General features: G+C 48.1%; 1 pseudogene; it reads left to right on the forward strand.

The window, feature by feature from the left end:
* The first annotated feature begins 1,261 nt into the window (after positions 1-1,261).
* On the forward strand, positions 1,262-1,993 carry LOC147118701 (T cell receptor alpha variable 38-2/delta variable 8 pseudogene; annotated as a pseudogene).
* Positions 1,994-17,560: the final 15,567 nt, after the last annotated feature.

The raw sequence follows: 17,560 nt of genomic DNA on the forward strand, positions 1-17,560 counted from the left end.
CAGAGCATGCCTCTCGTGGGCGACTGGTCCCAAGAAGGAAGTGGGCTGCCGAGCAGCTACCTTTGTACCAGGTCACGTAAGCGGAGCCAGCTGAGGCATGCATTGGTACACAGTGAGTAGCAAGAGGTAACAATGTGCCAATAACGATAACAGTAGTGAACCACAGTGAACAACAATGAAAACAATAACAGTGGTTTACCACAGCTGTGTTGGTATGTCGGGCAATAATCATCACGAAAAGACATTCAGGATATTGAAGAATTGAATTCTGACACTAAACAGTAGGCAGGACCAGAGAGTGGAAGGGTGTAGAAGATGGGGAAAGGAATATTAAAATGTGAATGAGGCCTGATTTCTGAAGCCATTAACTGCACCGATGGTGGAGATCGATGTTTACGGGGCGTGCTGTGTTTGTTTTTCAGCGCCACGTCCTTTTCTACTATGAGTGAAAATTGTAAGGACAGTTTTTCACGCTCTGCTGGTGTTGAGCTCTTGTTATCGAGGATCCGCCCAACATCTCACCCTGGAGGCTTTGAACCCGCTCCCCCGCTCTGCTCCCGGGGACTTTAAGCGAACGAGCGGTAAATTGCTGAAAAGCGCCGATGCGCCGCTCCCTCCATTCTCCTTCATTGCAAATCCAAAATCTGAAGATTATTAATCTTTAAAGAATTAATTACTGGCAGAAATAAGGTCTGAAATCAACAGATAGAACTTAAAGACATTTTAGATACAAACAACAAAAGGGGTCAGTGTTCGAAACGCTGTTTAAATTACAGGGAGAGTTTATTCTTTAAGTCTGTTCAATTGTTTGTTCAGTAACAGCAGATATCATCGTTCTAATATCACGCATCTATAAATCACTCCAATAAATTACGGAATCGTTATTTCACTGAATCGTTAGGGAAAGCTCACTGGAGTCGTGATTACCAGTATCCTGAAGGTAAGGCGAACCAAATTCTAGAGAACGAATTGACCCCGGAATAAAATAATCCCGTTAGCAACCCTCTGCTTCCCGGTTACAATAAACAGACAAGGGTTCAATCCCACCGGTCTCTAAAAGCAGAACCATGTAGCTATGTAGCTCGGGGTGTTTCCATTCACTGACAGCCAGCTCACCACCTACCGGTCTCACAGCACCACTGGGGCCAATAGGAAGTGAGGTCAGAGCATCCTGAGACACGACAGCAGTTTATTGAGGGCGGGGATTAGAACGGGTGTCTTCAAATATCCAACACTCTCTTTTACAGAGCGGACAGCGACAATGCGGCTACTCAGCATCTGGGTTGTGTGGGGGGCATTTCTGACAGGTAATTGTGGACCAAACACATTTCAGCTTTTCTCTCATTTCTAACATGTTTTGAATCTGAATTTTAAACACCCGCCGGTCTGATCTTTTCCTGTTTGAACATGTTTTTCAGACCTGAGTCTTGGAGATTCTGTCACTCAGCCGCTGTCCTCAGGAGTTAAGACAGAAGGAGAAGCGGTGACTTTAAACTGTACCTATGATACTACACAGAGCAGCTATTATTTATATTGGTACCGGCAACACCCAGACACACAGCCCGTGTATATACTGAGGAAATACTCGGGCGGTGCTGAAGATAAAGCAGAATTTGCTAAAACCCGTTTCTCTGCTGAGCTACAGACCCCGACTAAATTCACCAGTTTAACCATCTCGGGGCTACAGCTGACTGACGCTGCCGTGTATTACTGCGCCCTGAGACTCACAGTGATGGAAAGCATTCACAGCCCTGTACAAAAACTGCCATTGGACTGTAGGGCGGAGCTCCTGTCTGTTGGGGTTGTGTAGAATCACGGGCAGATGCAGCCACAATGTGCAGCGCGCTGTCAGGCGCCCAAACACACACCGAGAGGAAACCAGATTAACCTCAGATCAAACTGTCACCCAACTGTTTCCAGGAGCGGCCGAGAAAACAAACTGCAGAATCCAATCGGCCCGAAAGATCGATCACAGAATGAACCGACCGGTTAAACTGTCCTTTCTGCTTCTGATCAGCTGTTTTCCCTTAAAGTTATGGATCGAGTACTAAAAGGTGTCAGTTAAATAATATTAACACTTTAGTTTGAACACGACATGATTGGACTAATCCTTACCGACAATAAGCACCCCAAACACAACCCAGGCACTGAATAGCCGCATCCACATCAATGGGGCGGAAGTGGAAAGGGTGGCCAGCTTTAAGTTCCTCGGAGTCCACATAACGGAAGACCTCTCCTGGTCCCTCAACACCTCCTCTCTGGTGAAGAAGGCCCAGCAGCGCCTATATTTCTTGAGGAGGCTGAAGGGATGTAATCTGTCACCCCCGATCCTCTCTAACTTCTACCGCTGCATTATAGAGAGCATCCTGACAAACTGTATCACGTTATGGTACGGCAGCTGTAGCTCCCTTGACCGGAAAGCCCTGCAGCGGGTCGTCAAAACTGCCCAACGCATTACCGGCACCCGGCTACCGACCATAGAACATATATATCAGAAACGCTGCCTACGGAGGGCACGGTCCATCATCAAAGACCCTACCCACCCCAGTCACAGTCTGTTCGCCCTCCTACCATCTGGAAGATGCTACAGATGCATTCGCACCCGTACGACCAGACTTAGGAACAGCTTCTTTCCCAGGGCTGTCATCCTACTGAACTCCACAAATAAACACTAAAGCCTGCACATCTGCCGATGCACTTTATTATGGTCATATTTATGCTAATATATATGTACAAATGTATGTTGAAATGTTAAGTGTCCTAATCCAAATTGTACACTCTCGGGAGCCGCAAGCCTACATTTCGTTGTACTGCACTTGTGCACTAACAATGACAATAAAAGTTGATTTGATTTGATTTTTTTTGATTTGAGTCCGAACCAGTCGCTCCCGTTAAAAGCCCGATCCCGGACCGGAATAGACCTCGTCAGTGGTTCCTATTGGTTCAAGGTCACTCCCCAGTGATGTCTGGGTTTCTTTTTACATTCACTCCGATAATACGAACCAGGTACTGTGCGGTCTGCCCGGGGTGCTGACTGTACCAGAACACATAAGTTCTACTGTCGCTTGATTTCAAGGTGCAGGTTAGAGTGACGTTATTTTCCTCTTCAACCGTCATTTCAGGGACCGGCTGTTCCACTGTGTCTTGGTGGCTCCATTCTAGCATGAAATAATAGCAATACTCACCACCATCATCATCATCTCAATCAACATATTCATCGTCATTTCACCAATAATAACATCGGGGTTACAGGAGTCAGGGGGAGAATTCATTTTTACTGGGAAAGAAATACTTACTGAGAAGTGATATAATGATGAGGAGCGGTGCGATACGGTTCTGCATGATTTCCCTGAGTCTGTAACTCTGCAGTCCGGAAAAGACTTTGTCGGAGCAGAAATAAAGAACCCCACCAACTGCACTGCTGATCCAACCAATGCCAAACAAGGAACAGAGGCCGCAATCTCTCCAATAACACGGGGCTGGCAAGGCGGGTCAGAGCGAGAGCAGCAAACGGAAGCTGTGGGTGGGGCTGCGAATTCAGGGCTCTGTGTAACCGCAGAAAGTGCGCGGTGTCGCTCAGCTGCACTCGGAGCTGATGGAACGGAAAGGGCGATGGTTGGGTCTCGAGAAGCCTGTGGTAAACCTGCTACTGCTCACTGAGACAGTGACTGGGACCAAATAGAGTGAGACGGAAATGAAGGAAGTATAAGAAATACAGTGTTTAATCAGCTATAATATAGGTTTTTGAGACACAATATCTGACTCACGTGTTTTTATATATGATCAACAAATGCTAATTCCCCTCAATCACCTCATACTAAATCGATATAACAGAATCCGCCAGCAGAGGGAACCAAACTGAAGCAGCGGGCTTAGAAAGTCACGTGATGCAAACGCCAAAGCCAATCGGTAGTCTGAGTGACGTCATAACGAAGTCAGCCCCCTGCGGTGTGCGGGTGGAACAATGAGCTGAACAGCCCGGATTACCGCTCTCCTCAATCTCTGCCTCATTCCAGTCCAATTCATTGCGACGGATCGAGTCACTCGTGTTGCTAATAATACTTGCGGCTGTGTTCGACAGTAAGTACTGGATGATATAAAATAACACACGTTAACCGATTGATGCAAAGATCTTGTGTAAGGATTTAATGCAATTACTCATGAGAAATATCCACATGATGGGCAGCTGGGTAGATGGGAGGCTAGAGACACAAGTTTAGATCGATCCAGTTTAACCGTCTGCTGTTTTGTTCCCTATCTTCACAGGCGGACTATGTGCAGATCCAGCAACACAGTCTCTGGTGACAATCGCCGTGTCAGAAGAGAGTTCGGTGCAGTTAGATTCCGAATATACAGCCCCGAATATTTACACTATGCAATGGTACCGACAGAAACCGGCACAGCATCCAAGCTGGATAATTAGCAAACTAGTAGCACATAAGGGTAACACATCTAGAAAGCACGGTTACTTCAATATAAGTGGCTTGAGTGTGGAGGACGGGGCGGTCTATTACTGTGCAGTGAGGCATAGCGTCAGATACAAGCAAAGGCCCCGTACACAAACCTCAGCGAGTATTTACAGCTCCATTAAATGTTCTTTGTGTTTGTATCTGTGGTTTACTTTGACCTCAAGCCCACAGAGACCAAAGACTGTCAGGTTTCTGTATCAAAGATGATATGGTTGTCTTTGTCTTTGACCAAATCAGCGGAGAACTGATCAGGGAAATCTGGTGACTTGTCTCCCTGTCCCGAGCAATATCTCGTCAGTAAATATCACGGAGATTACCAGGAATACTAGATGGACCAGTGGAGGTAGGGAAACCTATCGTATGTGGTGAAGCTACAGCTGAGTATCAGGGTCTGTTCTTCCACAACCGTTCATTCAGACGGATCCTGGGACACTGAGTCTGCGCCACTCGTTCATGTAACAAAACACAGACTGTCAGTCTGGCAGTAAAGATAACCCACGAAACATTTAAACACAGACTCACTGGGCAGCACGACCATTATTATCAGTAAGGAATATGTGAGCACATGATGCCTGGTTTTGAGTTCGACAGAAAATAGAAGCATTTTTATAATATGTTGACCCTTCTCGTCTGATATTAAAGAGAAAACTGAATTCAGGAGCAGGCTTCACTTACTGGGAGATTGGTGGTGGCTCCCATTGTTAGAAAACACTGAGCGCTCTGACAATGGCACAGCCTGCAGTTGTTGTAAAGTTTGTGCTGATCTTTGCTGCATTGTGTCTCCACCGCACAGAAATAGGTGGTGGTGTCTGTCACTCGAGCGTCGCTAACAGTCAGAGCACTGCGCTTCTCTACTGAACTGAACCGAGCCGGGATCCTGCTCTGATCGCTGGTAGCGGTCGCCAGGTGCTGCACGGTTCGCCTCGGGTATTGTCTGTACCATTGTAGGATCCGTCCTAAGATTGTGGTGGAACAGGTCAACGATGCAGTGTCTCCTTCGGGAACAACCACTGACTCGGGAGACTGCCATACCTCTTCACTGCCAGTGGCACCTGAGAAGAGTATGTAGATATAATCTAATCTAATTAATACAGCGCAGTTGATTATAATTTATACAATACAATTCAATATAATATAACATAACATAACATATCATAATAAAATATAATACAATACTCTAGAATATAGTATACAATACAATATAACACAATACAATGTAATATAACATAACATGATATAATATTACATAATATAATATAATACAATGTAATAAAATACAATATGTAGCATAACATAATCTAACATAACATAATAATATATCAATAAATATTATGTATCTACGATGTAAAATATTCCCGATAAACAGCGATTGTGACCACACCACTAAGAAATTCAGGGAGATAATCACTAAAGTGAAGCTCCGCTTAATGTCGGATCCTATCGATCTGTGTAAATTGACTGTCGGCAGATCTAGGCCGAGAGAAGCCCCTGACTGAGCTGCAGCTCGCTGACAGCGCCGTGTACTACTGTGCACTGAGGCCCGCAGTGAGAAGGGCCTCGGGACACCTTGTGCAGAAACCGCGTTCTGTGAGATCAGCTCAAAGGAGATACTTTAAACCCAGACACAAGATGGCGCTGACAGAGCGCGGATTCCCACCGCCGGTCACCTTACACCAACCAATACGTACTGACACTTTCTCAACATAAATTAACGTGAAATTGTTTTTTTACATCATATTAATGCTCATTAATGTCATGCAATCCCTTACAGTTTATTAATTTCACAAGTTAGTTTAGTGTTAATGATCAGTGTGCCTGCAGAACCTTGGGATCGTTTGCAGTGTGTTCTATTTCCTAGCGCTAGTCTCAACCTCTGGTTTTAACCCACATCACTGTTGAAGATTTCGGTAATTATTGAATAATATAATAATTCAGCAATTCATGTCGCGAGCCTGCGTGCCCCGTATTTGTAACGAATGTGCAAATGGCGCAACCCTTATAGAGAGGCAGAGTTGTATCATATGCGAAGGGGCCATTATTGTTCAATTCAGTTCCTCACAGGTGGATCTCACGTGTGACAACACCGCCCGCGGAAGCCCCGCCCACAGCTTCGGTTTGCTGCTCTCGCTCTGACCCGCCTTGCCTGCCCTGTGTTATTGGAGAGATTGCTGCCTCTGTTCCCTGTTTGTCATTGGTTGGATCAGCTGTGCAGTGGGACGGTGATCTGTATTTCTGCTCCGACAGAGGATTTCCCGGACTGCAGCGTTACAGACTCAGGGAGCATCATGCGGAAGCGTCTCGCACCGCTCCTCATCATTACATCACTTCTCAGTAAGGATTTCCTCCCCAGTGAAAATCCATTCTCCTCCTGACTGCTGTAACCCAGCTGTGATAACTGGTTAGATGATCCTGAGGATGATGATGGTGATGATAATGGTGATGTTGATGATATGACTGTTACTATTATTCTATGTTAGAATGGAGCCACCAAGACACAGTGGAACAGCCGATCCCTGAAATGACGGTTGAAGAGGAAAGTAATGTCACACTCACCTGCACCTTGAAAACAGGCGACAGAAGCCCTTATCTGTTCTGGTACAGTCAGCAGCCCGGGCAGCCTCCACAGTACGTGATTCATCTTATGAGAGGGATAGTAAACTGGAACCCCGACTTCACTGACCGATTCTCTTCTACGTACCATCGAACTACCAAGATTACCGAGCAAACGATCGGCAAAGCCCTGATCTCCAACATCGCCGTGTATGTCTGTGCCATGAGCCCCACACTGCTGCAGAGATATTGCGGATCCCGTACAAAAAACCACACTGAAAGTTCCAGTTAGTGCTCACCAGGGGGCGCTCTCACACCCATAAACAGCAGCGACAATTCAGCCTCCACAGTGACAGTCACAGGGACATTCTTAAAAGGGCAAAATACACAATACTCAACAACACCAGGTGAACTCCACTGGCGTAATTATATTGGTGATTTCAACTCCCATTTATAATTTTAAAAAACTTCACAAATCCATCGGTGGCGCCTTACCTCCCCTCATGTCTTTCGATGCCCTTTCCCTGCCTGTCCCTTCTCATGCCTTGTCTCTGCTCCTCACCCGTAATCCTCTGAACTTCCTTCAACCAGTCTTTAGTTTAACGATGTAAAACCTTTGCTGCTTCTCTGTACATTTATTCAGAACCGCTCCAACACAACTTCCCATAAACAGAAACTGCAGACAGGTCAGTGAGCAAACACGGGATTTCTCACCCTGTTCACAGACATCTGTACAGTTCTCAGAATATCCACCAGAGGGCGGAAGGTCACAATATTTATTCTTTTGACCCAGGCCCCGGGCAGTGAGTTAAAAGCTGTTTCTCCAAAAGTTGTGTCTATTTTGGAATGAATTGAAGATTAATATTTGAAATCCACAATGCGCTGTTGATACGCTTATCAATTATTCCATAAAAGGTGATGAATTAGGATAGTAATGAAAAGGTTTTTATTAACTAAAGAACAGAGCATGCCTCTCGTGGGCGACTGGTCCCAAGAAGGAAGTGGGCTGCCGAGCAGCCAACTTTATACCAGGTCACGTAGGCGGAGCCAGCTGAGGCATGCATTGGTACACAGTGAGTAGCAAGAGGTAACAATGTGCCAATAACGATAACAGTAGTGAACCACAGTGAACAACAATGAAAACAATAACAGTGGTTTACCACATTCACCCCTTGTTTAAAATTGAGTCCGGCGGGGTGAAGTGTGCTAAAAGTTCATGTAGGTAAGTCTATCAGGAGGCCTTGTATGCCATCCTGATCTTCGTAGCAGCGGCGGCGGTGGTGCAGTATCCAACGTCGAATCTGGTGTCTGAGTGGTCAACGAAGGGTCCTGGGGCTCCGGCATGCCGTCTACAGGGGTTGGGTTGGGAGAAGTGGTGGGGAATAACGGTGGTGATTCAGGGGCGCCCGAGGGTGCGAGGTCTCGTATGGAGACCGTGTCCTCCCGCCCGTCTGGGTATGCCACGTAGGCATACTGGGGGTTGGCGTGTAGGAGGTTCACCCTCTCGACCAGGGGGTCCGTTTTATGGGTCCTCACGTGCCTCTGCAGTAGGACGGGCCCAGGAGAAGTCAGCCATGTCGGTAGCGCGGATCCCGATGTGGACTTCCTGGGGAAAACGAACATTTGCTCATGAGGGGTGGCATTAGTGGCAGTACAAAGCAGTGACCGGATGGAGTGGAGCACCGCAGGGAGGACCTCCTGCCAGCGAGAGGTCGGAAGGCCCTTAGATTTCTCTCTTTCCACCTGGCCGTTCGCCCGGGGGTTGTAGCTGGTGGTCCTGCTCGTAGCAATACCTCTCGTGAGCAGATACTGCTGAAGTTCGTCGCTCATGAAAGAGGAGCCCCGGTCGCTATGTATATAGCTAGGGAACCCGAACAAGGCGAAGAGGTCATTCAGGCATTTGATGACCGTGTAACTGGTCATGTCTGGGCAAGGGATGGCAAAGGGAAAACAGGAGTACTCATCAACTATGTTGAGGAAGTACACGTTGCGGTCAGAGGAAGGGAGAGGCCCCTTAAAGTCGATGCTCAAGCGCTCGAAGGGGCAGGTAGCCTTGATCAGGTGTGCTCTGTCTGGCCTATAAAAATGCGGTTTGCATTCGGCACAGGTTTGGCAGTTCCTGGTCATAGTCCTGACCTCCTCGATGGAGTAGGACAGGTTGCGGGCCTTAATGAAGTGGCAGAATCTGGTGGCCCCGGGGTGGCAGAGGTCATTGTGGAGGGTCCGCAGTCTATCAACCTGCACATTGGCGCATGTACCTCGTGATAGAGCATCTGGGGGCTCATTGAGTTTCCCGGGCCGGTACAAGCTATCGTAATTGTAGGTGGAGAGTTCAATTCTCCACCTCAAGATCTTGTCGTTCTTGATTTTGCCCCTCTGCTTATTATTGGACATAAAAGCAACAGAACGCTGGTCAGTGAGAAGGGTAAATCGTTTTCCGGCCAGGTAATGCCTCCAGTGCCGCATCGCTTCCACAATAGCCTGGGCCTCCTTTTCGACAGAGGAGTGTCGAATCTCGGGGCCCTGGAGGGTCCTTGAGAAAAAGGCCATGGGTCTCCCCGCCTGGTTAAGGGTTGCAGCTAGGGCGAAGTCGGACGCATCGCTCTCCACTTGGAAAGGGATGGACTCATCCACTGCGTGCATTGTGGCCTTCGCAATATCACTCTTGATAAGAGTGAAGGCTGCACCCACCTCTGATGTCAGGGGGAAGGAGGTGGACTTGATGAGGGGTCTGGCTTTGTCTGCATAGTTGGGCACCCACTGAGCGTAGTAAGAGAAAAACCACAGGCATCTCTTCAGTGCTTTTTGGCAGTGGGGGGGGAGCTCCATAAGGGGGCGCATTCTGTCGGGGTCGGTCCCAATGACTCCATTCTCCACTACGCAGCCGAGGATGGCAAGGCGCTTGGTGTGAAACATACATTTCTCCTTATTGTATGTTAGATTCAGCCACTGGGCCGTACGGAGGAATTTCGCTAGATTAATGTCATGGTCCTGCTGGTCGTGGCCGCAGATGGTGACGTTATCCAGATAGGGAAAGGTGGCCTGCAGCGCGTTCTGGTCGACCATCCGGTCCATCTCCCTTTGGAAGACCGAAACCCCGTTGGTGACGCCGAAAGGAACCCTAAGGAAGTGGTAGAGGCGGCCGTTTGCCTCGAAGGCAGTATACTGGCTGTCCTCATGGTGGATAGGGAGTTGGTGGTATGCTGACTTAAGGTCAATGGTGGAGAATACCCTGTATTGCGCAATCTGATTGACCATATCAGATATGCGGGGAAGGGGGTATGCGTCCAGCTGGGTGTACCGGTTTATGGTTTGGCTGTAGTCAATGACCAGGTGGCGTTTATCGGCGGTCTTAACGACTACAACCTGGGCTCGCCAGGGGCTGGTGCTCCCTTCGATAATGCCCTCCTTGAGGAGCCGCTCCACCTCAGCGCTAATAAAAGCTCTGTCCCCGGCACTGTACCGCCTGCTCTTGGTAGCGATGGGTTTACAGTCGTGGGTGAGGTTAGCGAACAGGGGAGGGGGGGGACTTTGAGTGTGGAAAGACTGCAAGTGGTGCGCGGCGGGTGATTTAAAAACTGTTGGTTGCAGACTGTGAGTGGGGGGAGGGGTCCACCGTATGCCAATGTGACACTTTTGAGGTGGCACTGAAAATCCAACCCTAGCAGAACGGCAGCGCAAAGACGGGGCAGGACAAGAAGTTTAAAATTTTTATATTCGCTGCCCCTAACCGAAAGTGTCACCACACCGTAGCCGCCGACGTCTGTTGAATGAGACTTGGACGCCATAGAAATCTGATGGCGCGTTGGCAGGATGGTGAGGGAATGGCTGCGCACCGTGTCGGGGTGAATAAAACTCTCCGTGCTCCCGCTGTCAAACAGGCAAGTAGTGGCGCGGCCATTTACCGTAATGTCCATCATGGACCTGGACAGATGATGAGGGAGAGCTTGATCCAGCGTAACGGAGGCCAGTGTATGGCTGAGTGAGCCGATATGGTCGTCAGACGAGACGGTGGTCGAGTCTGGAGACAAAATTGCAGTTGAGTGCGGTGGGCAAAATGGCGGCGGCCATGATTCCGATCCCCACACGGCCGGCGGTGCACAAAATGGTGGAGAAGATGGCTGCCCCCACGGTTCACACGCGGCGCTGCTGGCGTTCCCGGGTTTCCTTCTGCAGGCGTTGGCGTAATGGCCTTTCTTCCCGCAGCCACAGCAGGTAGCGGTCTTCGCCAGGCAGCGCGCTCTAGGGTGTTTTAACAGGCCACGGAAGTAGCATTTTTGGGCCTGGTTATGGGACATCGTTGCAGTAGTTGGTACTGGGGGCGGCGGTCCCAGTTGATTTCGGGACATTGCTGCAGTAGTTGGTACCGGGGGCGGCAGTCCCATGTCCCAAGGTCGCGATGGCCATGGCGCAGCACCGTTACGTGAGTATGCTTTGAGGTTTTGGTGGGCCGCATCTAGTGAGAGCGCGAGGGCTACTGCCGTCTTCAGGTCGAGCTCCTTGCTTTCGAGCAGTCTCTGCCGGGAGTAGTCGGACTGGAGGCCCTTAACGAAGGCATCAAAGATAAGTCCCTCCGCGTGCGCAACAGCCGTTACCGCCTTACAGTCGCAGTCCCTGCAGAGTGCCTGTAACGCCCGTAAAAATGTCTCTACCGATTCCCCCGGTTGCTGCCTGCGGGATCCCAGGAGGTGTCTGGTGTAAATCGTATTCACTGGGCGCTTGTATTGCCTTTTAGCAGGTCGAGAGCTGCCGTGTACGTAGTAGCGTTCCGGATGAGTGTATATACTTGAGGGCTCACCTGGGCGGTCAGAACTTTTAATTTGTTCTCCTCCGATGTCACGGCAGAGGCTTCTAGGAAGGATTCAAAGCAGCTCAGCCAGTGTTCGAAATTGGTAGCTGAACCCGCCGCTTGAGGGTCGATTTCCAGGCATGCTGGTCTGAGGGCTCGCAGCAACGCCTGCTGCTGTTGCTGTTGTTGCTGCTCAGGTCCCGACATTTTAATTTTAGTTAATAAAATTGATACGCTTATCAATTATTCCATAAAAGGCGATGAATTAGGATAGTAATGAAAAGGTTTTTATTAACTAAAGAACAGAGCATGCCTCTCGTGGGCGACTGGTCCCAAGAAGGAAGTGGGCTGCCGAGCAGCCACCTTTATACCAGGTCACGTAGGCGGAGCCAGCTGAGGCATGCATTGGTACACATTGAGTAGCAAGAGCTAACAATGTGCCAATAACTATAACAGTAGTGAACCACAGTGAACAACAATGAAAACAATAACAGTGGTTTACCACAGCTGTGTTGGTATGTCGGGCAATAATCATCACGAAAAGACATTCATGATGTTGAAGAATTGAATTCTGACACTAAACAGTAGGCAGGACCAGAGAGTGGAAGGGTGTAGAAGATGGGGAAAGGAATATTAAAATGTGAATGAGGCCTGATTTCTGAAGCCATTAAATGCACCGATGGTGGAGATCGATGTTTACGGGGCGTGCTGTGTTTGTTTTTCAGCGCCACGTCCTTTTCTACTATGAGTGAAAATTGTAAGGACAGTTTTTCACGCTCTGCTGGTGTTGAGCTCTTGTTATCGAGGATCCGCCCTACATCTCAACCTGGAGGCTTTGAACCCGCTCCCCCGCTCTGCTCCCGGGGACTTTAAGCGAATGAGCGGTAACTTGCTGAAAAGCGCCGATGCGCCGCTCCCTCCATTCTCCTTCATTGCAAATCCAAAATCTGATGATTATGAATCTTTAAAGAATTAATTACTGGCAGAAATAAGGTCTGAAATCAACAGATAGAACTTAAAGACATTTTAGATACAAACAACAAAAGGGGTCAGTGTTCGAAACGCTGTTTAAATTACAGGGAGAGTTTATTCTTTAAGTCTGTTCAATTGTTTGTTCAGTAACAGCAGATATCATCGTTCTAATATCACGCATCTATAAATCACTCCAATAAATTACGGAATCGTTATTTCACTGAATCGTTAGGGAAAGCTCACTGGAGTCGTGATTACCAGTATCCTGAAGGTAAGGCGAACCAAATTCTAGAGAACGAATTGACCCCGGAATAAAATAATCCCGTTAGCAACCCTCTGCTTCCCGGTTACAATAAACAGACAAGGGTTCAATCCCACCGGTCTCTAAAAGCAGAACCATGTAGCTATGTAGCTCGGGGTGTTTCCATTCACTGACAGCCAGCTCACCACCGACCGGTCTCACAGCACCACTGGGGCCACTAGGAAGTGAGGTCAGAGCATCCTGAGACACGACAGCAGGTTTTTGAGGGCGGGGATTAGAACGGGAGTCTTCAAATATCCAACACTCTCTTTTACAGAGCGGACAGCGACAATGCGGCTACTCAGCATCTGGGTTGTGTGGGGGGCATTTCTGACAGGTTATTGTGGACCAAACACATTTCAGCTTTTCTCTCATTTCTAACATGTTTTGAATCTGAATTTTAAACACCCGCCGGTCTGATCTTTTCCTGTTTGAACATGTTTTTCAGACCTGAGTCTTGGAGATTCTGTCACTCAGCCGCTGTCCTCAGGAGTTAAGACAGAAGGAGAAGCGGTGACTTTAAACTCTACCTATGATACTACACAGAGCGGCTATTTTTTATACTGGTACCGGCAACACCCAGACACACAGCCCGTGTATATACTGAGCAAATACTCGGGCGGTGCTGAAGATAAAGCAGAATTTGCTGAAACCCGTTTCTCTGCTGAGCTCCAGACCCCGACTAAATTCATCAGTTTAACCATCTCGGGGCTACAGCTGACTGACGCTGCCGTGTATTACTGCGCCCTGAGACTCACAGTGATGGAAAGCAGTCAGAGCCCTGTACAAAAACTGCCATTGGACTGTAGGGCGGAGCTCCTGTCTGTAGGGGTTGTGTAGAATCGCGGCAGATGCAGCCACAATGAGCAGCGCGCTTTCAGGCGCTCAAACACACGCCGAGAGGAAACCAGATTAACCTCAGATCAAACTGTCACACAACTGTTTCCAGGAGCGGCCGAGAAAACAAACTGCAGAATCCAATCGGCCCGAAAGATCGATCACAGAATGAACCGATCGGTTAAACTGTCCTTTCTGCTTCTGATCAGCTGTTTTCCCTTAAAGTTATGGATCGAGTACTAAAAGGTGTCAGTTAAATAATATTAACACTTTAGTTTGAACACGACATGATTGGACTAATCCTTACCGACAATAAGCACCCCAAACACAACCCAGGCACTGAATAGCCGCATCCACATCAATGGGGCGGAAGTGGAAAGGGTGGCCAGCTTTAAGTTCCTCGGAGTCCACATCACGGAAGACCTCTCCTGGTCCCTCAACACCTCCTCTCTGGTGAAGAAGGCCCAGCAGCGCCTATATTTCTTGAGGAGGCTGAAGGGATGTAATCTGTCACCCCCGATCCTCTCTAACTTCTACCGCTGCACTATAGAGAGCATCCTGACAAACTGTATCACGGTATGGTACGGCAGCTGTAGCTCCCATGACCGGAAAGCCCTGCAGCGGGTAGTAAAAACTGCCCAACGCATTACCGGCACCCGGCTACCGACCATAGAACATATATATCAGAAACGCTGCCTACGGAGGGCACGGTCCATCATCAAAGACCCTACCCACCCCAGTCACAGTCTGTTCGCCCTCCTACCATCTGGAAGACGCTACAGATGCATTCGCACCCGTACGACCAGATTTAGGAACAGCTTCTTTCCCAGGGCTGTCATCCTACTGAACTCCACAAATAAACACTAAAGCCTGCACATCTGCCGATGCACTTTATTATGGTCATATTTATGCTAATATATATGTACAAATGTATGTTGAAATGTTAAGTGTCCTAATCCAAATTGTACACTCTCGGGAGCCGCAAGCCTACATTTCGTTGTACTGCACTTGTGCACTAACAATGACAATAAAAGTTGATTTGATTTGATTTTTTTTGATTTGAGTCCGAACCAGTCGCTCCCGTTAAAAGCCTGATCCCGGACCGGAATAGACCTCGTCAGTGGTTCCTATTGGTTCAAGGTCACTCCCCAGTGATGTCTGGGTTTCTTTTTACATTCACTCCGATAATACGAACCAGGTACTGTGCGGTCTGCCCGGGGTGCTGACTGTACCAGAACACATAAGTTCTACTGTCGCTTGATTTCAAGGTGCAGGTTAGAGTGACATTATTTTCCTCTTCAACCGTCATTTCAGGGACCGGCTGTTCCACTGTGTCTTGGTGGCTCCATTCTAGCATGAAATAATAGCAATACTCACCACCATCATCATCATCTCAATCAACATATTCATCGTCATTTCACCAATAATAACATCGGGGTTACAGGAGTCAGGGGGAGAATTCATTTTTACTGGGAAAGAAATACTTACTGAGAAGTGATATAATGATGAGGAGCGGTGCGATACGGTTCTGCATGATTTCCCTGAGTCTGTAACTCTGCAGTCCGGAAAAGACTTTGTCGGAGCAGAAATAAAGAACCCCACCAACTGCACTGCTGATCCAACCAATGCCAAACAAGGAACAGAGGCCGCAATCTCTCCAATAACACGGGGCTGGTAAGGCGGGTCAGAGCGAGAGCAGCAAACGGAAGCTGTGGGTGGGGCTGCGAATTCAGGGCTCTGTGTAACCGCAGAAAGTGCGCGGTGTCGCTCAGCTGCACTCGGAGCTGATGGAACGGAAAGGGCGATGGTTGGGTCTCGAGAAGCCTGTGGTAAACCTGCTACTGCTCACTGAGACAGTGACTGGGACCAAATAGAGTGAGACGGAAATGAAGGAAGTATAAGAAATACAGTGTTTAATCAGCTATAATATAGGTTTTTGAGACACAATATCTGACTCACGTGTTTTTATATATGATCAACAAATGCTAATTCCCCTCAATCACCTCATACTAAATCGATATAACAGAATCCGCCAGCAGAGGGAACCAAACTGAAGCAGCGGGCTTAGAAAGTCACGTGATGCAAACGCCAAAGCCAATCGGTAGTCTGAGTGACGTCATAACGAAGTCAGCCCCCTGCGGTGTGCGGGTGGAACAATGAGCTGAACAGCCCGGATTACCGCTCTCCTCAATCTCTGCCTCATTCCAGTCCAATTCATTGCGACGAATCGAGTCACTCGTGTTGCTAATAATACTTGCGGCTGTGTTCGACAGTAAGTACTGGATGATATAAAATAACACACGTTAACCGATTGATGCAAAGATCTTGTGTAAGGATTTAATGCAATTACTCATGAGAAATATCCACATGATGGGCAGCTGGGTAGATGGGAGGCTAGAGACACAAGTTTAGATCGATCCAGTTTAACCGTCTGCTGTTTTGTTCCCTATCTTCACAGGCGGACTATGTGCAGATCCAGCAACACAGTCTCTGGTGACAATCGCCGTGTCAGAAGAGAGTTCGGTGCAGTTAGATTCCGAATATACAGCCCCGAATATTTACACTATGCAATGGTACCGACAGAAACCGGCACAGCAGCCAAGCTGGATAATTAGCAAACTAGTAGCACATAAGGGTAACACATCTAGAAAGCACGGTTACTTCAATATAAGTGGCTTGAGTGTGGAGGACGGGGCGGTCTATTACTGTGCAGTGAGGCATAGCGTCAGATACAAGCAAAGGCCCCGTACACAAACCTCAGCGAGTATTTACAGCTCCATTAAATGTTCTTTGTGTTTGTATCTGTGGTTTACTTTGACCTCAAGCCCACAGAGACCAAAGACTGTCAGGTTTCTGTATCAAAGATGATATGGTTGTCTTTGTCTTTGACCAAATCAGCGGAGAACTGATCAGGGAAATCTGGTGACTTGTCTCCCTGTCCCGAGCAATATCTCGTCAGTAAATATCACGGAGATTACCAGGAATACTAGATGGACCAGTGGAGGTAGGGAAACCTATCGTATGTGGTGAAGCTACAGCTGAGTATCAGGGTCTGTTCTTCCACAACCGTTCATTCAGACGGATCCTGGGACACTGAGTCTGCGCCACTCGTTCATGTAACAAAACACAGACTGTCAGTCTGGCAGTAAAGATAACCCACGAAACATTTAAACACAGACTCACTGGGCAGCACGACCATTATTATCAGTAAGGAATATGTGAGCACATGATGCCTGGTTTTGAGTTCGACAGAAAATAGAAGCATTTTTATAATATGTTGACCCTTCTCGTCTGATATTAAAGAGAAAACTGAATTCAGGAGCAGGCTTCACTTACTGGGAGATTGGTGGTGGCTCCCATTGTTAGAAAACACTGAGCGCTCTGACAATGGCACAGCCTGCAGTTGTTGTAAAGTTTGTGCTGATCTTTGCTGCATTGTGTCTCCACCGCACAGAAATAGGTGGTGGTGTCTGTCACTCGAGCGTCGCTAACAGTCAGAGCACTGCGCTTCTCTACTGAACTGAACCGAGCCGGGATCCTGCTCTGATCGCTGGTAGCGGTCGCCAGGTGCTGCACGGTTCGCCTCGGGTATTGTCTGTACCATTGTAGGATCCGTCCTAAGATTGTGGTGGAACAGGTCAA

The sequence above is a fragment of the Somniosus microcephalus genome, chromosome 4 (genome assembly GCF_052327205.1).
Source record: "Somniosus microcephalus isolate GS21.2 chromosome 4, FLI_Smic_1.0, whole genome shotgun sequence".
Classification (NCBI taxonomy): Eukaryota; Metazoa; Chordata; class Chondrichthyes; order Squaliformes; family Somniosidae; genus Somniosus; species Somniosus microcephalus.